Consider the following 24,892-nt stretch of genomic DNA (forward strand, 5'->3'; position numbering starts at 1 on the left):
CAAGCCCTCCTGTCCAACCCAGACTCCACCACTCTCCAATTCTCCCTCTCCCAGGCTTAAGCAGAGACCCAGCGTACTCTCTGTGCCATTGAGGACAACTGGTGGGACCAAAAGGCAGATGAGATCCAAAGCCTCGCGGATGCAAAAAACACCCAACACCCCATAACCCTTGTCAGGTCTGCCAAGGGCAACACGCTTTTCAAAGACCACCAAAGGATCTTAGAGAGATGGCGGAGCACTTCGATAACTTCCTCAACCACACCAACCCCACAGACCTGCTCAACCTCGACAAACTCCCAGACATCCCACCAATTCAGAGACTACACATCCCACCAAAGTTCTCTAAGGTCTGAAAAACAACAAGTTCTGGACCCGATGGCATCCCAGCTGCGATCCTGAAGCATGGGAGATACCTCCTCCTTGCATCTTCTCATCAAGTCTATCTGGCTGTCCAAAACCATCCCACAGGACTGGAAGGATGCAAATGTTGTAGTTATCTACAAGACGAAGGGTGACAAAGTGGCTTGCGGCAATAGCATTCGACACCATCAACCGTGAGATACTCAGGCAGCAGCTCACCAAACTTGGGGTGCCACCCAAGTTTCTGAGCATCCTAAAACTGTCACACCCTGATCTGTTTCACCTGTCCTTGTGCTTGTCTCCACCCCCCTCCAGGTGTCGCCCATCTTCCCCATTATCCCCTGTGTAGTTATCCCTGTGTTTTCTGTCTGTCTGTTGCCAGTTCTCTTGTTTGTTCAAGCCCTACCAGCGTTTTATCTCAGCTCCTGTTTTTCCCTTGTCTCTCTTTTTCTCGTCCTCCTGGTTTTTGACCTTTGCTTGTCCTGACCCTGTACCTGACCACTGCCTGTCTCTGACCCTGAGCCTGCCTGCCGTCCTGTACCTTTGCTCCACCTCTGGATTACCAACCTCTGCCTGACCTAAGCCTGCCTGCCGTCCTGTATCTTGGCCTCTGTTCTGGATTATCGACCCCTGCCAACCTTGACCTGTCGTTTGCCTGTCCCTGTGGTTACAATAAACATTGCTACTTCACACAGTCTGCACTTGGGTCTTACCTTGATGCCTGATAAAAACAGTTCCATGAAGGAATGCTTGCCAGAGTGGTGCTTAGTGGGCTTCAATCAGAGCCCTTCAGTATGGGGGTATGGGTCAAGCAAGGATGTGTCCTGGCTGCAGTCCTATTCAACATGCTCCTTGTTGCCGTCAAACACCTGTCAAACAACTCCCTCAGCTCAATCGACAGAATCCAGCTACAGTACCATCTGGCTTGAAACTTTTCAACCTAAGTAAGACACCTCCAAGCCCACACAAAAACCAGAACCCTTACCCAACAGATCTTTGAACAGCAATATACAGACTCCTGGCTCACACTGCAGAATCCATGCAACATGCCCTCAACTTGAGGTGCATTCAACAAGGGAAAACGTTTACGAACTTTCGCAAACACTAAATAAAATATTTGTAAAAAACTCTGTTGCCAACATTAGCTAACAGTTTGAAAAGGTTGTGTGTGGCAAATGAACATTTTGAAGATGGAGTACAGTGGAAGCGCTAATGGTGAGTAAAGGCACTATTTGTCAATTAACTTGTAATTAAACACTAGCAAATGTTGAATGTTGTTAGTTATGATACATTGTATTGTGATGCTCAATTTACTTTTTTTGTATTTAGCAGAGAAACTAGATAGCTACGTTAGCTAACTAGAACATAAGCGACCGCGTCTCACTAGCTAGCTAGATAGCTTAGCTGTGTAATGTTAGCTAGGCAAACTGTTATCAAATGTAATTTATTTTGTTGTATTTCAGGATTTAAATGGACCTACTCATCTGTAATGCTGCTATCGATACATGGAGACAAATTTGAGAGCCCTGTGTTCAAAAAGAGAGAGGCCTGGGAAATTGTAGCTCAAATGGTGCAAGAGAAAAGTTATACTGTGACCTGGGAGACATGCGATGCGAAGTGGAGGAGTCTGAAGCACAGGTGTGTGTTGCTATGTATCAACCTCTCTTTGACTTTCTCCTCTTTCTTTTCCTTTGTCCTCTTTCTTTCCAATTGCTTCCCTTGTTCACTCACTATTTCAATGACTTACACACACATGGAAAGAGAGAGAGCAGGAGCTGCTGCTTAGTGTCATGTAACTATTGTTAATGTTCATTCAGGATGCCAAATTGTATGTCACAGGTACAAGGCCATCATTGATGGTCATCAGAAGACTGGGCAGGGGAGAAGGAAGTGGGAGTTCTACTCCATCATGGAGGAGGTCGTCTCTGGTTATCCCAGCAGTCATTAAATCATATTTTCCCACACACACAAAACTCATACTGTCACCCACAACACCCCCATCCCACACCAACCCCAACATCAGTACACACACAACATACAGCACACAATACTAATTACACTGTCACTCAACCCAGCACCTCCGCAGACACCCCACACACAGCACGCTACAGTAACACTGATGCACTCTCATCCTCTCCCTCTGCTACAGCACCTTATAACTCTCATGCCAACACCACTCCCCATTCTCAACCCAAAAAGAAGACCAAAGGAGATGCTCGAGGCAAAACTGGACAATATCATCACACTTCAGAAACAGACAGTTCAAGCACAGAATGAGAAGAACAATATTCTTAAACAGTTTACCGCTGCAATCCAGAATTTCAAAGAACAGTAGCCTAAATCTATTTATTTATTTATTGTTTAATTGTACACTAATAATGAATTATCCTGAGATTTTCCTTGTTCGTATGTTTAATTGAAATTGTTAGTAACTAATTGTTTTGGAACATGTTTTATTCAAATGGAAACTTAAATAACACAAACGCATAAATACATGTGTGGTTGGGTATTAATGTGTGTGTGTGATTGTAGAACAGCTGCCCTTTGGGGGTCAGGGGCAGGGTCAATGGGGGCCTCCACTGGTATTTCCTCCATTATCCCTTCATGGATCAGGACCAAGTTCTGGAGAACACATGCACTGGCAATCCCATGGTACTTTGTTTAGAAGGCACATGCCCAAGTGTAGCAGTCTCCTCCACTTGGGTATCCCAAGCGCCCTCTCAGTGTGTCCAGGTGTTGAACTGTGAACCTGGTTGAAATGCTTTCGTTCATCTTCAAGGTGGCCGTTGTTTCTCAATGGGACAATTAAATCCACACTCAGGGAGTATGCAGAATCCCAGAGCAGATGGAATTGGGTTGGTCTCCAGGTGGGCCTTGAGGTCGCTGGTCCTTTACACTCTGACATCGTGCACAGAACCAGCATTCCCTGTGTAGATGTTTGTAAAAATGAGCTGGCTGTAGCACACTACCTAGAGTTCAATGGGTCCACCTCTATGAGACACCAGAGGAGCCAGGTCTTCACACAGTATCTGGAACAAATCAAAATAAGAATCTGTTAGCTCTGTCCTTCAGCTGAGAACACTTAACAATCTTGAGTAATCTGTTATTCATTGGTGTTGATTTACTGCCCAATTGCTATGCAAAATCTGCCAGTAGATGGCAGCAGTAGCCTATTGATAGTCAGTTTACAAAGGTTTATAGTATCTTAAATAGTAGGCTGTAATTTATGAGGATGGTGTTACTAAATTAATTAATGGTAAATCACTACTTTTTAAATCTGGACTCTGAAACATCATGTATTTGCATATGTTTTGATGTATATAGAGATATATATTTTTTTATTATTCATTTTTACATTTTAGTCATTTAGCAGACACTCTTAACCAGAGTGACTTACAGTAGTGAGTGCATACATTTCATACATATTTTTTTTTCCCCGTACTGGTCCCCCTGTGGGAATCGAACCCACAACCCTGGCGTTGTAAACACCATGCTCTACCAACTGAGCCACACGAGACCCGTGTTTTAATTTAGTTGCATAAGAGGCAATTCTACTGACCAAACACAACGCAAATGAAGACTGCAAAGCTGTGGTTGGCTAGCTAGATCATCTTTTTAATTTTTTTTATTTCACCTTTATTTAACCAGGTAGGCCAGTTGAGAACAAGTTCTCATTTACAACTGCGACCTTGCAATGAGGCTGGGCTTGTTTGTATTATGATTGATTTTATTTTATTCAGGAAATCAGACAGCCTTCAGACATTTTTAAAGAGGAGTATGCACATATCATAAATAATACATCTAATGCAAAATATAATATGCAAATGTGGTGCAAATTACCTGGAAGGCCTCCTGACCCATCTGAAAGGAGTGGTCACTGTATGAAGGGATCACCTCCTCCACATAATTCAGTATTCTACCAGACTCATCTTCAATCCCATATATAGCAACTGCTAGTAGGGGAAACAGTGCTTCAATAGGATCAGGAACAAAATCAAAAAAAAATATTACACAATTGCTCCAGCAAGAACAGCTGCTCTTCTTGCTACATCCATTTCAGTTTTGCCAAGAACTAACAGAAATGGAACGTTGAAAACGTTCAACATACTCTGTTCAAAACAAACTCATAGTTCGCAGCGAGCATTCACAAACCAAATCCTTGTTGAACACACTTCTGGTCTCCTCCTACCTCTCTGTCGGCTTCCAAGTCAATACGCAGAAAACAGAAATAATTGCTTGACTCATCTACAGTACATCCCCCAGTGTGCCCTTCAAAGTGGTACCCCATTTCATCTACCTTCGTGCTGCCCTCTCCCCTATGTGCTCCTTTGGCAACAAAATCCACACTCTATTTAGAATCCAGCACATCCTAGGGCTAACCTGGGAGGACAGATTACCCAACACCGAGATCCTCGCCAACACCAAGTCTTCCTGCATTGAGGTAAGCATGGTTAAACGAAACCTTTACTGGCTCGGCCACTTGATGCGCATGCCTGATCACCGCCTCCTCCGCTGAGTTCTCTACCTCCAACTCGATGCAGCCAAACGCTCCGCTGGAGGTCAGAAAAAAAACTTTGACTAAATCCCTCCAGCCTGGAAACCTTAGCACTGGTCAGGTGCACCTAGCAGTATACCTGTGCCAGAGGGATTCAGCACCTAGAAGACACCATCTTACAAATGAGATGCAAGAGACGCACCACAATACGCAGCTGGGATAATGCAATCCGACTCCACAACCAGATGAAGTGACACAAGCACCAAAAGATATAACCCACCCCTACCCCAGCGTCCCCAAGAGGAGCACCATCATCATGGTCTTCGATGGACAACCAAGATGGTGTGTGTGTGTGTGTAGACATGTGTTTGTGTGTTTGTTTATGTGCGTGTGTGTCATACTAATTTAAAAATCAACGAATAGTAGGAAACTACACAATCACGCATGACGTATTCTCAGTATGCAAAAATATGTTTTATCGTGTGTGGATTTTTGAAAATCAAGTGTGGTTTAAATGCAAGGATGTTATACTCATTTCGGCTCTTCATCTAGAAGAATTTGATGGACACTTTTCCACATTGCATTGGAAGAGGTGGGCTGCGAATGATAGGCCCTAGTTCTCTTCAAGAAGCCAAACAACAAAGCTAGGCTACATAATTGGGAAGATGATGAATAGCAAAGCTTCTGCGGTGGTGTTTAAATGTAGGCTAAGTCATTTTTTTTCTCTTTAAAATGATCACGAGTAGCCTTTTGCGACGTAGACCAGATCTTTGAAAATAGAAGTGGGTTTTTTTCTCATTGAAAAGTGTGTCTTGTTCTCTTGGCTTTCCTCAGAGCTTTTAAACTGAACACCAAACCTCTTTTATTTCTGAATGTGTCTGCACCAGGGACTCGGGATGTGGCTGCGTTACTGATGTTATGTTAATCAGGCCTTTTGATTTGAACATATGGATTGCTTTATTTTTGTAGGCTAGGCCAGGGTTTCCAAAACTCGTGGATTAAGCCTCAGCAGTCATTCTGATCTCATTCCCAGAGTTTTAGTTTATTATGTTGCTGTCCAGCGGTTCTGAATTTGCCATGCACCCAACTGTCCAAGATTGTCTATGCACTAGCCTTTTGATTTTAACATTTGAAAAGATTTGGTGTGTGTACTAGGATATTATTTAATTTATACATGCACATTGGTTTCACTAATGAATATGTTGAAATTGGACATAATTATCTGTTTCTCTCTTCAGTTTTTTTAAATAGGATAAATGGGCTACATATATATACAATATGGACTACAGTATATGCCTAAACCAGCCTGAGTAGTCCTATAACTCCATTCCTATTGTATTCAGAGTTTAGATAAATTAATCCAATTGGAAATGAGCTATTATCAGGGATGGATGTCTGTTGAATTTGGAAAAATCAACCCGCACTCGACCCCGCCCCACCTACTCAGCCAGTCAGGAGCCGCTACTGCTTTGTTGCGGCTGTGGCATAATATTTTTACTAAACGGTACTTGTTAAATAGTACACGAAGATGAGTACATGAACTCAGCAAAAAAAGAAATGTCCTCTCACTGTCAACTGCGTTTATTCTCAGCAAACGTAACATGTGTAAGTATTTGTATGAACATAACAAGGTTCAACAACTGAGACATAAACTGAACAAGTTCCACATACATGTGACTAACATAAATTGAATAATGTGTCCCTGAACAAAGGGGGGGGGTCAAAAGTAACAGTCAGTATCTGGTGTGGCCACCAGCTGCATTAAGTACTGCAGTGCATCTCCTCCTCATGGACTGCAACAGATTTGCCAGTTCTTGCTGTGAGATGTTACCCCACTTTTCCACCAAGGCACCTGCAATGTCCCGGACATTTCTGGGGGGGAATGGCCCTAGCTCTCACCCTCCGATCCAACAGGTCCCAGACGTGCTCAATGGGATTGAGATCCGGGCTCTTCGCTGGCCATGGCAGAACACTGACATTCCTGTCTTGCAGGAAATCACGCACAGAACGAGCAGTATGGCTGGTGGCATTGTCATGCTGGAGGGTCATGTCAGGATGAGCCTGCAGGAAGGGTACCACATGAGGGAGGAGGATGTCTTCCCTGTAACGCACAGCGTTGAGATTGCCTGCAATGACAACAACCTCAGTCCGACGATGCTGTGACACACCGCCCTAGACCATGACGGACCCTCCACCTCCAAATCGATCCCGCTCCAGAGTACAGGCCTCGGTGTAATAGGCCTCATTCCTTCAACGATAAATGCGAATCCGACCATCATCCCTGGTGAGACAAAACCGCGACTCGTCAGTGAAGAACACTTTTTGCCAGTCCTGTCTGGTCCAGTGACAATGGGTTTGTGCCCATAGGTGACGTTGTTGTCGGTGATGTCTGGTGAGGACCTGCCTTACAACAGGCCTACAAGCCTTCAGTCCGCCTCTCTCAGCCTATTGCGGACAGTCTGGGCACTGATGGAGGGATTGTGCATTCCTGGTGTAACTCGGGCAGTTGTTGTTGCCATCCTGTACCTGTCCCACAGGTGTGATGTTCGGATGTACCGATCCTGTGCAGGTGTTGTTACACGTGGTCTGCCACTGCGAGGACGATCAGCTGTCCGTCCTGTCTCCCTGTAGCGCTGTCTTAGGTGTCTCACAGTATGGACATTGCAATTTACTGCCCTGGCCACATCTGCAGTCCTCAAGCCTCCTTGCAGCATGCTTAAGGCACGTTCACGCAGATGAGCAGGGACCCTGGGCATCTTTCTGTTGGTGTTTTTAGAGTCAGTAGAAAGGCCTCTTTAGTGTCCTAAGTTTTCATAACTGTGACCTTAATTGCCTACCGTCTGTAAGCTGTTCGTGTCTTAACGACCGTTCCAGAGGTGCGTGTTCATTAACTGTTTATGTTTCATTGAACAATAATGATTAAACCCTTTACAATGAAGATCTGTTATTTGGATTTTTACGAATTGTCTTTGAAAGACAGGGTCCTGAAAAAGGGATGTTTCTTTTTTTGCTGAGTTTATTTAGCAGTTTAAGTATGTAGTATGCTAGTATGGGTATTCGGACACGGCAACTCTCAGGAAACAGAAAAGCTCTGTCCATGTTTGTCAAGACTATCTACCTTACTCGAGGATAGCTGTCCATTTCCTCTGCAGTTAGTGAAACAGGATGAGAGACAGATACAGAGTGTTTACCAAATGACAGCCTATTCCCTATATAGTGCACTACTTTCACTGCATCAAATACCCTAGTTTCGCTCCTAATATTTATTATCCTTACATCTCTGAAGACTAGACACTTCCATGGCAGTCGGAAGAACTACAGTCTTTTAACTCTGAACACTACCCCCCCAACACACCCTGGTCAAAAGTAGTGCATTAAAAATGGAATAGGGTTCGATTTGGGATGGACACACAGTATGCCTTCAGGACAAATGAACGTTTGAAACCATTCACTTCATCCAGGGAGAACCTGTGTCTGTTATCCATCTACAGGGATGTTGCCTAACAGGAAACGATATATCCCCAAGTGCAGGATGAAGTGTATCCTAGGCACTGAAGTCAGTTTAGCATTTTTCACCCTAGTGTTTCAAAAGTTAGGATTTGGGAAGGGTAAACACATCCTAGATATTCACCGGTTCTACTGCAAGTAGAAGATTAATAGCATACAGGGCAGGCTATGCAACAGAAAAAAGTAATTGATGGAGTTAATAATGAACTTAGAGGACTCATCATGGATATAACATGGATGCCCTTTGTATGGACATTGCCATTGGGGGCTTCCACCACCAATATTCAAATACAAAAGAAGAAGAAAATGTACTTCTTTAAAATGGAGATGGCCTCAATGGCACTGCCCTTGTTCTCACAGACACCATACTGAAACATACAAAGATGGGTCCTCTAACTAACTCTACAGACCAGACTTGAATGTAACTCGTTCAACTACTATAGCTGCCTTGAACGCAGCTCCTCTATTACCTCAACATGCACCAGCTACAACTCATTATCAATCAGCCTCCACACCTATATCTGACCAAGCTAACATTCCTCCTCTCTGTTCTGCAGTGCATTTTGTGTTACATGACATTGAAATAGAAAAGGTTAATTGATTAAGAAGAGAAAAAAAGGATATGTTTATCTTTGCCAATGGAGCAATTCATACCAGTACTTGTGGTGATTACAAGTTAGTTAGTGTGATGATGGTAATGAAATTCTATTATAGTCAAATGTATTTCGGGGATTTTTGTACACTCACTTAACTTTTGCTAGACTGCATTTTGCACCAGTTTTTTTTTTAAGTTGGGTGAAATGTAAAAGCTAAATTAAGACCACAGACTAAAGGTGTAATTAAGAAAGATGTTTTGATCAGGAAAAATTTGTTCTCTATCTCTACATATATCTCAGGTAAAATGTTGACCTTTCCACAAGAGACCAACACAGCTCATGTGAGACTGACCTATAGAAATTCACTGCCATCACCGTTTGTCTCCAGTAAACACTGACATCTCTCACACTGAAACTGAACAGTTTTTATTTTTATTGACTAACTTATTAAAACAAATGGATGGTATAGTTAAGTATTTTTTCTACTTGTATGGTGGTATCCATGACTGACCCTTAACCATTTCTCACCATGCTTAACCGTTTCTCTATAGGTCTATACAGGTACTTTTGTCATCTTTAAGAGGATGTTGGCAGGTGAGATCGAACAACGTTCCAAGAACGGCGCAGCAGTCTTTGATGGCCAGGACTACACCCTCAACACATGGCATTGTATCTGCTCCACTTTGGCCTCAGAGGGCTTGGACAGCTGTTACTGCACGGAAAACCAAGCACCAGGACATTCCTCCAATCTGAAGCCATCGAAGAAAAAACATCATCCTTGGACAGGTACGATTAGTACAAAACATGGCTGTTTTAAATGAAACCCTATTCCCCATAGTGTTACTCTTGGCCACATACGGTAGAGCTCTAGTGAAATAAAGCATTCAACACTGAACAGAACAAGAGCATTCTATTACTGAACACATGTTGCTGTTTCAGGAGCAGGATACGTTTGGCAGGCTTTTCACCCGGCAGCAGTCGTTCATTGGCCTGCTGACGGATGTCCACATGTGGGACAACATGCTGTCTCCCTGTGAGATCCAGAGGTACACTAACCAGACAAACTTCACCCCTGGAAACGTTCTCAACTGGGGGGCCCTGGACTTTCTGACTACAGATTGAATACTGCTAGAGAACAAGAAGTCAGACTGTAACCATGAAAACGTTTACTCAACCAAATGAAGTTTCTATCATGCTTTCAGGTAACATTCTGCAAATCTTAATCGAAATGCCACAACTACTTTCAGGATGGCTTATATCAGTTGTGCTGATATCGGGTGCAACTTTCACTGGGGATGACGGGAACATGACCCCACCCACATTCTTAAATTACATTTTTTTTTTAATGTTTCCCTCTATCATTGCACTGTGATTCGAAACATGGTACTAGTGTGCTTTATGACCATGCAAATGCCTCAGAGTGGTCAAGTAGGCTGGTTTCAGAAGGCCAGCATCCCAGAGTAGCCTCTTCACTGTTGACGTTGATACTGGTGTTTTGCGGGTACTATTTAATGAAGCTGCCAGTTGAGGACTTGTGAGGCGTCTGTTTCTCAAACTAGACACTCTAATGTACTTGTCCTCTTGCTCAGTTGTGCAACTTGGCCTCCCACTCTTTCTATTCTGGTTAGAGCCAGTTTGCGCCGATCTGTGAAGGGAGTAGTACACAGCGTTGTACGAGATCTTCAGTTTCTTAGCAATTTCTCACATGAAATAGCCTTCATTTTTCAGAACAAGAATAGACTGATGCGTTTCAGGAGAAAGTTCTTTGTTTCTGGCCATTTTGAGCCTGTAATTGAACCCACAAATGCTGATGCTCCAGATACACAACTAGTCTGAAGAAGGCCAGTTTTATTGCTTCTTTAATCAGAACAGTTTTCAGCTGTGCTAACATAATTGCAAAAGGGTTTTCTAATGATCAATTAGCCTTTTAAAATGATAAGCTTGGATTAGCTAACACAACGTGCCATTGGAACACAGGAGTGATGGTTGCTGGTTGCTGATAATGGGCCTATGTTTAGCACACAGGTTATTCTGGCTGACCTCTATAGTCCTAAAAGTGATGACGCTCAATTTTTCACTGACCTCATTGCAACACTTCCCGACCTTAACTCTCATCATTTGCTATTGGGTGGAGATTTTGATTGTGTATTGCATCCAAGTCTAGACAGATCCAGACTGAAGCCCAACATTGTCATTTCAAAATCAGATGCAGTAATCAACTCATTTCTAGAATCCTAAAAGTTGTCTGATCCATGGAGGAGCAATCACACTACTAAACAGTACTCCTTTTTTTTCTCCAGTCCACCGCTCATACTCTAGGATTGACTTTTTCCTGCTGGACAATAGAACTCTTCCTTTTGTAACTAATAGCCAATATCACAGCATTATTATCTCAGACCATAGCACTGTCCAGCTAGATAACCGCTTTCCGGACAGTAGTGTCACAACGGGCATGGTGACTTCACCCACTACTACTATCCTGTAGTGCCTTAAAAAAAACATATCAACTCACATTGATGTCTTTTTACAGATCAACTACACCACTGACGTGTCTCTCTCTACTGTGTGGGAGTCGTTAAAAGCATATCTAAGGGGCCAAATTATTTCGTACACAGCGTATGACAACAAATAGCGCACCAAATGCTTATCGGAGCTATCTCAACTCATTCTAGATGTGGACAACAGATAAGCCTCTTCTCCGACTCCTGAACTCTACAAAGACAATGCTACACCAATCGGAATTTGACAATCTTTCCACTAAACAAACGGAGCAGCTTCTGTTTAAGTCAAGGCAAAAATTCTATGAACACGGAGAGAAAGTTCTTACCAGCTTCAACAATCCGCTGCTAGCAGCACCATACCTGAAATCTGTGTTGCAGCTGATTTAACTTCTACCAATCCCAAAGAAATCAACAATCAATTTAAGCAATTCTATTCTGCTCTCCTATGCATGCATTTCTAGACAATCTGGACATCCACTGTCTCAATTCAGATGAACAAACCAACATGGATGCCTCAATAAGTGATGATGAAGCTACTCTGGCAATCCAGTCCATGCAGAGCCGTAAAGCCCCTGGGCCTGATGGCTTTCCTATTGAATTTTATTAAGCATTCTCCTCTAAATTATCCCCTATCCTCAGCTCAATGTACAATGAAATCCTTTCTAGTCAGAAACTGCCACAGACACTTACCCAGGCGACTATTTCGATTTTGCTTAAAAAAGACAAGAAACCCATAGACTGTGGCTCATACCGCCCTATAAGCCTTTTGTACTGCGATTATAAAATTCTCACAAACGTCCTCTCACGCCGTTTGGAGACAGTGATGCCAAATATAATTAACTCTGACCAAACTGGATTTATCTCAGGTAGGCAATCTTTCTATAATATGTGCTGGCTATTTAATGTTCTTTATTCTGCCCACTCAACTCTACAGCCAGAGGTTGTCATCTCTCTTGACACTGAAACGGCTTTCGACCGGGTTGACTGGGAATATCTATTTACAGTACTAGAAAGATTTGGCCCGTCATTCCTTTCATGGATTAAGATTTTCTACTCGTCCCCAGTGTCTTCTGTTCGCACCAACATTGTTACCTTCAGCTACTTCCCTCTCCAGAGGGGGGGGGTAGCCAGTGTTGCTGTCTACCCTCTTTCCTATTTGATATGGCTATTGAGCCTCTTGCTATCGCCCTGCGGGCAGAGGAGAGGATTAAGGAGCAACATAACTCAAAGGTGTCCTTACATACATGCAGACAATCTTATTTTATACATCGCTAACCCTGTGCAGTCTATACCCTACAGTGGGGGGAAAAAGTATTTGATCCCCTGCTGATTTTGTACGTTTGCCCACTTACAAAGAAATGATCAGTCTATAATTTTAATGGTAGGTTTATTTGAACAGTGAGAGACAGAATAACAACAAAAATATCCAGAAAAACGCATGTCAAATGTTATAAAATGATTTGCATTTCAATGAGGGAAATAAGTATTTGACCCCTCTACAAAACATGACTTAGTACTTGGTGGCAAAACCCTTGTTGGCAATCACAGAGGTCAGACGTTTCTTGTAGATGGCCACCAGGTTTGCACACATCTCAGGAGGGATTTTATCCCACTCCTCTTTGCAGATCTTCTCCAAGTCATTAAGGTTTCGAGACTGACGTTTGGCAACTCGAACCTTCAGCTCCCGCCACAGATTTTCTATGGGATTAAGGTCTGGAGACTGGCTAGGCCAATCCAGGACCTTAATGTGCTTCTTCTTGAGCCACTCCTTTGTTGCCTTGGCTGTGTGTTTTGGGTCATTGTCATACTGGAATACCCAATCAGACGCATTTTTAATGCCCTGGCTGAGGGAAGGAGGTTCTCACCCAAGATTTGACGGCACATGGCCCTGTCCATCGTCCCTTTGATGCGGTGAAGTTGTCCTGTCCCCTTTGCAGAAAAACACCCCCAAAGCATAATGTTTCCACCTCCATGTTTGACAGTGGAGATGGTGTTCTTGGGGTCATAGGCAGCATTCCTCCTCCTCCAAACACGGTGAGTTGAGTTGATGCCAAAGAGCTCCATTTTGGTCTCATCTGACCACAACACTTTCACCAGTTATCCTCTGAGTCATTCAGATGTTCATTGGCAAACTTCAGACCGGCATGTATATGTGCTTTCTTGAGCAGGGGGACCTTGCGGGCGCTGCAGGATTTCAGTCCTTCACGGCGTAGTGTGTTACCAATTGTTTTCTTGGTGACTATGGTCCCAGCTGCCTTGAGATCATTGACAAGATCCTCCCGTGTAGTTCTGGGCTGATTCCTCACTGTTCTCATGATCATTGCAACTCCACGTGGTGAGATCTTGCATGGAGCCCCAAGCCGAGGGATATTGACAGTTCTTTTGTGTTTCTTCCATCTGCAAATAATCGCACCATATGTTGTCACCTTCTCACCAAGCTGCTTGGCGATGGTCTTGTAGCCCATTCCAGCCTTGTGTAGGTCTACAATCTTGTCCCTGACATCCTTAGAGAGCTCTTTGGTCTTGGCCATGGTGGAGAGTTTGGAATCTGATTGATTGCTTCTGTCGGCTTCAGGAGCACTCCCTTTAAGAGTGTGCTCCTAATCTCAGCTCGTTACCTGTATAAAAGACACCTGGGAGCCTGAAATCTTTCTGATTTGAGAGGGGGGTCAAATACTTATTTCCCTCATTAAAATGCAAATCAATTTATAACATTTTTGACATGCGTTTTTCTGTTATTTTTTTGTTGTTATTCTGTCTCTCACTGTTCAAATAAACCTACCATTGAAATTATAGACCGACCATTTCTTTGTCAGTGGGCAAACGTACAAAATCAGCAGGGGATCAAATACTTTTTTCCCCCACTGTTTCTCTTGGACATGCTACAATGTTTTGGGACATTCTCTGGTTATAAGTTAAACCTAACAAAAACCGTGCTCCTCCCCATTAATCAGTTAGCAGAAGGAACTGGGTATGCCAATTTCTCATTTAAGGTCTTTTTGGGGATAAAGATCACACGCTCATTTAAGACGTTTCAAAACACTCATGGAGCGCACTAAGCAGGATTTCTAAAGGGGGTGTCTCTTCCCATTTCATTAACGGATCCCATTAATTATGTTAAGATGACTGTACTACCTACTGTAGGTTTTTGTACTTATTCCAAATGATTCCCAGTTTTTTTTAAACAACTGGACAGCTACATTTCCAACTTAATTTGGAATAAATCCAATTCATGAATGATATAGGTATATCTAGAGAGACCTAAGCCCGCGGGCCTAGACAATTTTTTTACACTACTACTGGTCAGCAAAAATATCTAAATGTGTTTATTGGGTTTCTACATTTGAAAACAAGGATGGCCCAACTTGGAACATCATGGAGTTACAGTCAAGCCTTCCAACTTCTCCGGTCTCGCTCCTGTGCTCCCCAATGCCCATGGACCTTGGCACCAATGTTTTGAACCTCATTGTTAAGAACTCTCTTAAAATCTGGTCCCAATTCCAAAGTCACTTTAGCCTTAAACAAGCAAGCGGCTTCTCTCCATTAACATCTAATCATCTCTTTCCAGCATCACAAATTGACATGGCATTCCAGTTCTGGCATAGGAACGGTCTGGTCTTCTTTTGTGACCTATTTGTTAAGACATTTGTCTCATACGATACTCTGAGGGTTGACAATATTCCCAATACCCACTTTTAGATGCCGGCAATTAATCCACCTTCCTTTGCAGATACAAAATCTGCAGGGGAGCAAGACATACAGTTGAAGTTTACATACACCTTAGCCAAATACATTAATTTGGTTTTTCACAATTCCTGACATTTAATCTTTGTAAAAATTGCCTGTCTTAGATCAGTTAGTATCACCACTTTATTTTAAGAATGTGAAATGTCAAAATAATAGTAGAGAGAATTATTTATTTAAGCTTTGATTTCTTTTATCACATTCCCAGTGGGTCAGAAGTTTACATAAACTTAGTATTTGGTAGCATTGCCTTTAAATTGTTTAACTTGGGTCAAATGTTTCGGGTCGCCTTCCACAAGCTTCCCACAATAAGTTGGGTGAATTTTGGCCCATTCCTCCTGACAGAGCTGGCGAAACGGAGTTAGGTTTGTAGGCCTTCTTGCTCCCACATGCTTTTTCAGTTTTGCCCACAAATTGTCTATGGGATTGAGGTCAGGGCTTTGTGATGGCCACTCCAATACCTTGACTTTGTTGTCCTTAATCCATTTTGCCACAACTTTGGAAGTATGCTTGGGGTCATTGTCCATTTGGAAGACCCATTTGCGACCAAGCTTTAACTTCTTGACTGATGTCTTGATGTTGCTTCAATATATCCACATAATTTTCCTTCCTCGTGGAGCCATGTATTTTGTGAAGTGCACCAGTCCCTCCTGTAGCAAAGCACACCTACAACATGATGCTGCCACCCCCATGATTCACGTTTGGGATGGTGTTCTTCGGCTTGCAAGCATCCCCCTTTTTCCTCCAAACATAACGATGGTCATTATGGCCAAACAGTTCTATTTTTGTTTCATCAGACCAGAGGACATTTCTCCAAAAAGTATGATCTTTTCAGTTGCAAACCGTAGTCTGGCTTTTTTTATGCGGTTTTGGAACAGTGGCTTCTTCCTTGCTGAGCGGCCTTTCAGGTTATGTCGACATAGGACTCGTTTTACTGTGTATATAGATACTTTTGTACCTGTTTCCTCCAGCATCTTCACAAGGTCCTTTGCTGTTTGTTCTGCGATTGATTTGCTCTTTTCGCACTAAAGTACGTTCATCTCTAGGAGACAGAACGCGTCTCCTTCCTGAGCGGTATGACGGCTGCGTGGTCCCATGGTGTTTATACTTGTGTACTATTGTTTGTACAGATGAATGTGGTACCTTCAGGTGTTTGGAAATTGCTCCAAGGATGAACCAGACTTGTGGAGGTTTATAATTTTTTTTCTGAGGTCTTGCCTGATGTATTTTCATTTTCCCATGCTGTCAAGCAAAGAGACACTGAGTTTGAAGGTAGGCCTTGAAAAACACAGGTACATCTCCAATTGACTCAAATGATGTCAATTAGCCTATCAGAAGCTCCTAAAGCCATGACATAATTTTCTGGAATTTTCCAAGCTGTTTGAAGGCACAGTTAACTTAGAGGTTGTAAACATCTGACCCACTGGAATTGTGATACAGTGAAATAATCTGTCTGAAACAATTGTTGGAATAATTAAATGTGTCATGCACAAAGTAGATGTCCTAACCGACTTGCCAAAACTATAGTTTGTTAACAAGAAATTTGTGGAATGGTTGAAAAACGACTTTTAATGAATCCAACCTAAGTGTATGTAAACTTCTGACTTCAACTGTAGGTTGCGAGCTACAGATGATATATGGCAACAAAGTATTGACCGTATCTACACATCATTTTGCTGCTAGCTCACCGCCTTGTCCTCTTTCACTGGAAGTCTGCAAAGCCACCCTCTATGCAGTGGGTTAAGGAGGTGATGTCATCTCTGCCTCTGAAGAAGGTTAAGACACACTGTGCATGGGTCCTGACAAAAGTTTGACTTAACCTGGTCCCCAATTATACAATACGTGGAGAGCCTGTCTTTTACTTTGTGTAACTTGTGTAGTTTGATAAGCAGTCATGTCTGTTCTAGTGGCCATTTGTGCTGATAATTTTTATTGAGGTTATTTTTTTCTAATGTTTTTCTTTCCTATTTAACTTACATGTATAGATTCCTTTTGTGGCTGGGTGGTTTGGAGGGAGTGTAGGGTGGCTGGATGGGAGAATGAGGGGTTGGGGTTGTACTGTTTTTGTTATATCTGAATCTATAAATAAAGTAATAAGGGGAAAAAAAGTTGTCTTTGTATTTTTTTTTAATAGTTGTTCATTTGTTAGGCTATATTGGTTAAAGGTGCAACATAATATTGATAATTCAATTATCTAATTCAGTCTTATCAATCACATAAACATATTGATCTTTTGCCTATCTTGATGAATGTGGGTATTTTTGCTTACTTTTTATTTTAAATAGAGATGGCTAGAAGGGCCATGGGTCATATTAGATTGTGTATAAATACAGGAACTTAACTTTAGATGCCCCAAAAAAAATGGGAAACACTTATGTTCCTCCTCACTTGTAAAACCAAAGTTGCGCCCCTGGCTGACAGTATTCTATAAACTGACACCCTGTAGCCAAAAAAATGTACACCAGCAATCTGATATGAGAATAACACATCAACCAGTATTGTGTACTCTTGTCAAAAGCAGAATGTTAACAGAAGGCCTCCTATTATCTGCAATTTTAGGTGCATGTGGATAGTGTTTACTCTGAGACATGCCATTAAGTTATCCTGACAATTACACCTCACCATTGTTACAGCCCCCACCCCCCTTTGTCTCTTATGTCCTGTTTCTTTGCTCTGTCTCGGGTGCCCAATGACTTATACCTCTCAGTCAATACCAATTTGCATCTGAGTCAGTGTGGTGCATTAGCAATGGTTAAATCCATCACAATCCTTCAATTATAAGGATGTGGAACTAATTGTCAGTTCGTCTTTATGGGACTACTCGCCATGCTCCACTCTCAATCTGTGTACCTTCATCTCCGCTGATTTACCAGCTGACAGTACAGTACACGGGTGTTGTGATTCAAATGTTCAACTTTAGCTACAACCAATGTACAAGTTGTAAACATTGAACTTACGGATGGCTCATGCCGTCTTGCTCGACAAAAGCCCGTCGTTTTTTGTGTTTCATATACTGTACAAGAATACAAGACCCAGCTGCTATCGCATTGGTGTCTATGGGAGAGCCACCCCATAATTAGACTGGAACGGTGACCTTTTTTTTTTTATGGTAAATGGCCTGAGTAAGACATCTTCATGTGTCCACTATCTTTTGCTCTAGGTGCACAGATCCACAATACTTCGCTCAAACTAGTCTACATCGATAATATTACATTTACATTTACATTTTAGTCATTTAGCAGACGCTCTTATCCAGAGCGACTTACAGTAGTGAATGCATACATTTCATACATTTTTTTATTGTACTGGCCCCCCGTGGGAATCGAACCCACAACCCTAATATATTTAAGGTTGGCTACTTTATTGCCGGGCCTATCAGGCCTCTATTTTCAATGCCATTCTATTCAACTTTTATTAGAAAAGGTTTTTGTTTAGTATGATGTTTTAGAACTTTTATGTAGCCTACTGGGGTTTTCACCACCATATTTATATTTGTTCAACAACACATTCAGGTCAAGCTCATACAGGTTGCAGCAAATGCCTACAGACATTTTCATGGAAGTGGTCACTGTATGTCGGGATCACCTCCTCCACATAACTCAGTATTCTACCGGACTCATCTTCAATCCCTTCAATAGCAACTGCTTGTAGGAGAAGCATTGCTTCAATAGGATCGGGACCAAAATCGAAAAAATCTTCCTCAATTGATCCAAATGCAGCAAGAACAGCTTCTCTTCTTGCCACATCCATTTCAGTTTTGCCAATACTAGCAGAAACAACAGAAATGGAACGTTAAAAACGTTCAACAAACTCATAGTTCGCAGCGAGCTTTCGCCAACCAAAGCTTTGTTGAACCCAACTCTAGTCTCCTCCTACCTCTGTGTCAGCCTCCAAGTCAATACCCAGAAGACAGACATAATTGCTCAACTCTCATCAACATCCCCCAGTGTTCCCCTTCAAAGTGGTACCCCATTTCATCTACCTTCGTGCTGCCCTCTCCCCTACGTGCTCCTTTGGTAACAAAATCCACACTCTAGAATCCAACGCATCCTAGGGCTAACCTGGGAGGACAGATTACCCAACACCGAGATCCTCACCAACACCAAGTCTTCCTGCATTGAGAGAAGCATGGTTAAACAAAACCTTCACTGGCTCGTCCACGTGATGCGCATGCCTGATCACCGCCTCCCCCGCTGAGTTCTCTACCGCCAATTCAATGCAGCCAAACGCTCCGCTGGAGGTCAGAAAAAAACATTCAAAGACCACAGCAAGGACCTGCTGAAGCGCTGCAACTTAAATCCCTCCAGCCTGGAAACCCTAGCGCTGGACATGTCCACCTGGCAGTCAGTGGAGGCTGACTAAGGGAGGACGGCTCATAATAATGGCCAAACAGATCGAATGGAATGGCATCAAACAAATAGGAAACCATGTGTTTGATGTATTTGATACATTCCACTTATTCCACTCCAGCCATTATCCCGAGACCGTCCTCCCCAATTAAGGTGCTACCAACCTCCTGTGCTGGCAGTACACCTGTGCCAGAGGGGTTCAGCACCTGGAAGACACCATCTTACAAAGGAGATGCAATAGACGCACCCAGAGACATCAATATGCAGCTGGGATAATGCAATCTGACGCCCCACACCGCTGCACCAGTGTCGCTCTCGCATCGGCCAACACAGCCAGATGAAGTGGCACAAGCGCCAAAAGTGCTAACCCAGCCCTACCCTCACATTCCCAAGGGGAGCACCGTCGTGCTCCCCAACCAAGATGGTGTGTGTGTTTGTATATGTACTAATTTAAAATCAACAAATAGCGGGAAACTTAGCAATCGTGCATGACGCATTCTCAGTATGCAAAAATAGGTTTTATAGTATGTGGATTTTTGAAAATGGATATGGTTTAAATGCCAAGATGTTACTCCTTTCGGCTCTTCATCCAGTAGATTTCGATGCAGACTTTTCCACAATGCATTGGAAGAGGTGTGCTGCGAGTGATGGGCCCTAGTTCTTCTCAAGTAGCCAAACAACAAGCCTAGGATTGTTAATTGGGAAGATGACGAATAGCAAAGCTTCTGCGGTGGTGTTCAAATGTAGACTAAGTTTTTCTCCTTAAAATGATCATGAGTAGCCTTTTGCGTCATAGGCTATATCTTCGAAAATATACTTTTTTTTTTACCTAAAAGTGGATTTCTGTTTTCTCATTGAAAAGTGTTTCTTAATCTCTTGGCTTTCCTCAGAGCTTTTAAACTGAACACCAAACCCTCTTTTATTTCTGAATGTGTCTGCACCAGGGACTCGGGATGTGGCTGCGTTACTGATGTTATGTTAATCAGGCCTTTTGATTTGAACATATGGATTGTTTTACTTTTGTAGGCTAGGCCAGGGTTTCCAAAACTCGTGGATTAAGCCTCAGCAGTCATTCTGATCTCATTTTAGTTTATTATGTTGCTGTCCAGCGGTTCTGAATTTGCCATGCACCCAACTGTCTGAGATTGTCTATGCACTAGCCTTTTGATTTTAACATTTTAAAAGTTTTGGTGTGTGTACTAGGATATTATTTAATTTATACATGCACATTGGTTTCACTAATGAATATGTTGAAATTGGACATAATTATCTGTTTCTCTCTTCAGTTTTTTAAAATAGGATAAATGGGCTACATATATATACAGTATGGACTACAGTATATGCCTAAACCAGCCTGAGTAGTCCTATAACATTCCTATTATATTCAGAGTTTAGATAAATTAATCCAATTGGAAATTAGCTATTATAAGCGATGGATGTCTGTTGAATTTGAATCCACCCGCACTCGACCCCGCCCCACCTACTCAGCCAGTCAGGAGCCGCTTCTGCATTGTGGCTGTGGCATACTGCATGCTTTTTACTAAACGGTACTTGCTAAATAGTATGCCACGATGAGTAGTTAGTATGAAGCTTAAGTATGTAGTACGCTAGCATGGGTATTCGGACACAGCAACTCTCAGGAAACAGAAAAGCTCTGTCCATGTTTGTCAAAACTATCTTTATCTCGCCCGAAGATAGCTGTCCATTTCCTCTGCAGTCAGTGAAACAGGATGATAGAGATGGCAACCTATTCCCTATATAGTGCACTACTTTCCCTTCACAAAATACCCTAGTTTCACTCCTGGTAATTATTATCCTTACACCTCTGAAGACTAGACACTTCCATGGCCGTCGGAATTATCTACAGTCTTTTATCCCTGAACACTACCTCCCCATACACCCAATGGGACCTGGTCAAAAGTAGTGCACTAAAAAGGGAATAGGGTCCGATTTGGGATGGACACACAGTATGCCTTCAGGAAAAATGAACGTTTGAAACCATTCACTTCATCCAGGGAGAACCTATGTCTGTTATCCATCTACAGAGAAACGATATATCCCCAAGTGCAGGATGAAGTGTATCCTTGGCACTGAAGTCAGTTTAGCATTTTTCGCTCTAGTGTTTCAAAAGTTAGGATTTGGGAAGGGTAAACTCATTCTAGATATGCACCAGTTCTACGGCAAGTAGAAGATTAATAGCATACAGGGCAGGCTATGCAACAGAAAGTTAATAGATGGTGCTAATAATGAACTTAGAGGACTCATGGATATAACCCATTTTGTATGGACATTGCCATTGGGGGCTTCCACCACCAATATTAGCTTTATACTTTTTTCAAATACAAAAGAAGAAAATTGACTAAAAACGAGATGGCCTCGATGGCACTGCCCTTGTTCTCACAGATGCCATACTGAAACATACAAAGACAGGTCCTCTAACTGACTCTATGGACCAGACTTGAACGTAACTCTCAACTAGCTCCTCCGTTACCTCAACATGCACCAGCTGCTACTCATTGCCAATCAGCCTCCACACTGGTCCTCACTCTCCTTAATCACCATGACTTATACCCGACCAAACTAACATTCCTCCTCTCTGTTCTGCAGTGCATGACACTAATATAAAAAGTTAATTTAAATTAATTACAATTATCCTTACCCAATATGGAGAACTTATTACTAGTGCTTGTGGTAATATAGTCACTGATAACAGTAATGAAATGTGACAGTAAATAATAAACGTATTTTTTTAGTGTTGGGGCTTTTGTTTGCTAATTTTTAAAGCTCTCGCTAGAGTGCACACTTTGTAGCAGTTTTTCTAAGTTGGGTGAAATGTATTTAAGACTACATAAACTAAAAAGTGATATTAAAGATTTTTTGATCAGGAAAAACTTGTTCACTACAATCTGTCTGCAGACCTCTCTGGTAAAATGTTGACCTTTCCACAAGAGACCAACACAGCTCATGTGACACTAATGACTTCTAGAGAAATCTCACACACTGAAACCAAACTGAAGTTTTTTTTTACTAATGTTCAACTTATTAAAACAAATTGATGTTATAACCTTTTGCAAATTGTATGCTGCATGAACCATAACCATTTCTCACCGTGTTTTTCCCTGTCCCTCTACATGTGTCTCCAGGTTTTTCACAAGTCTCAGAAGGAACCACATCCTGTTCTCCCTTGCCACACCTATAGATGATGCTTTTGTCATCTTCAAGAGGACAGCGGCAGGTGAGATCGAACAACGTTCCAAGAAAGGCGCTGCAATCTTTGGATGGCCAGGACTACACCCTCAACACCTGGCACTCTATCTGCGCCACCTGGGCCTCTGAGACAGACCTTGGACAGCTGTGGCTAGACGGCAAACCCAGCACCAGGAAATTCCTCCAATCTGAAGCCATCAAAGGAAAAAACATCATCCTTGGACAGGTAGGATTAGTACAAAACCATGGCTGTTTTAAATGAAACCCTATTCCCCATACAGTGCTACTTTTGTCCACATACGGTAATTCTCTTGTGAAATAAAGCATTAAACACTGAAAATAAGTTTTTATTTTAACCTTTAACTAGGTAAGTCAGTTAAGAACCCATGAACAAGAAGGCATTCTATTACTGAACACATTTTCCTGTTCCAGGAGCAGGTTAAGTTAGGCTGGCTTTTCGCCTGGCAGCAGTCGTTCATTGGCCTGCTGACGGATGTCCACATGTGGGACAACATGCTGTCTCTCTGTGAGATCCAGAGGTACACTAACCAGACAAACTTCACCCCTGGAAACGTTCTCAACTGGGGGGCCCTGGACTTCCAAACTACAGACCGAGTACTGCTGGAGAACAAGCAGTCTGACTGTAACCGATCAAACATGTAATCAACCAAATAAATTAAGTCAAATGAAGTTATGCTGTTGGGTAATGTTCTGTAATTGAACATTACATGTAACATGTAATTCAGTTGTGTGGACAATATACCATACATTGTCATGCACCCTAAAGCAGACAAAAATGAACACCAGCAATCTGAGAATAACACATCCACCAGCAATATGTCAATGAGTAATATACTAACTCTTGCCCAAAGCAGAAAATTTAACTGGAGGCATCCTATTATCCACCATCTACAGCAATATGTATCTGCAATTTTAGGCAGGTAGGATTGGTATTCAACATCTGAGACCATACTAAGATAATGGCTGTGTTCAAGCAGCTAATTTTGTCCCCATAATGAGAAATGCTTTAAAAGGTGGTGACCAAAGATGAAGAGTTCATGCAGGGTGTTTACCATTAGGGAGAGGGGGGAGTTAGTTCCTGTCTACTTAATGGAATGGCTCTCCCACAAACCCTAATATGATAGCAGCTGGGTCTGATCTATCTAGTTAATTGACTTCAATTAAACCAGCAAGTGGGGTGTTTTGCTTCCTCTTCAGTCTCTGGCGGTGACCAACGATGGTTGTCACCGCCTTTCAAAGTGTTACATTATCGGAATAAAAATCAACTGACTTGTACCTACATTTCGACTTGCATAAACATAAAAAATCCTTGTGATGAAAGGTCATGCAGTTTTTTTATATTCGCCTTCAAGTCACTGCAGTTGCTTCACAGCAACATCGCCGTCATCACCTGCATGGTGGGAAGCACTATTTGTCAACCAATCAATTAGGGGGGTTTTGGTTGAGCAATGCGAATGTGACAAACTGGAACCAACCTTGCTGCGACTAAATCTACAGGGAATACAAATTAGTGATATGAGACTTCTTTAACCGATTTAATAACCAATTTAATTTTTTTTGTCTGCTGTCGGGTGCATGACAGTGTACGGTATATTGTCCACACAACTGAAAGACCGGTATGGCATTTCACGTTTCAGTAAAGTTTTATTTCCTTTATACTGAAACATATAAACGCAAAACATGTAAAGTGTTGGTCCCATGTTTCGTGCTGAAATAAAAAATCCCAGAAATGTTCCAAAAGCACAAAAATCGTATTTCTCTCAAATACTGGGCACATTTGTTTACATCCCTGTTAGCGAGCATTTCTCCTTTACCAAGATAATCTATCCACCTGAAAAGTGTGGCATATCAATGAGCTGATTAAACAGCATGATCATTACACAGGTGCACATTATGCTGGGGACAAAAGGCCACTCTTAAATGTGCAGTTTTGACTCAACACTCAGCTGTTAACAGATATTGAAAGTTCATTTCTCTACCATAAGCTGCCTCAAGACATTTTAGAGAATTTGGCAGTATGTCCTACTGGCCTCACAACCGCAGACCACGTGTAACCACGCCAGCTCAGTACCTCCACATCCGGCTTCTTTACCTGCGGGATTGTCTGAGGCC

The 24,892-nt window shown here is 42.3% G+C and overlaps 1 non-coding gene and 1 pseudogene across 2 annotated transcripts; one reads left to right on the forward strand and one right to left on the reverse strand.

Annotated features, from left to right (window-relative positions):
- Positions 1-227: 227 nt before the first annotated feature.
- LOC106580520 (serum amyloid P-component-like) lies at positions 228-23,981 on the forward strand (annotated as a pseudogene). Its single transcript, XR_014382660.1, has 4 exons — positions 228-347; positions 9,898-10,004; positions 22,666-22,985; positions 23,192-23,981. The product of XR_014382660.1 is annotated as a serum amyloid P-component-like (transcript).
- Positions 3,803-3,879, reverse strand: trnav-uac (transfer RNA valine (anticodon UAC)). Its single transcript has one exon. It is a non-coding gene; the product is annotated as a tRNA-Val (tRNA).
- Positions 23,982-24,892: the final 911 nt, after the last annotated feature.

The sequence above is a fragment of the Salmo salar genome, chromosome 02 (genome assembly GCF_965601325.2).
Source record: "Salmo salar chromosome 02, fSalSal1, whole genome shotgun sequence".
In the NCBI taxonomy this organism is placed as follows: domain Eukaryota; kingdom Metazoa; phylum Chordata; class Actinopteri; order Salmoniformes; family Salmonidae; genus Salmo; species Salmo salar.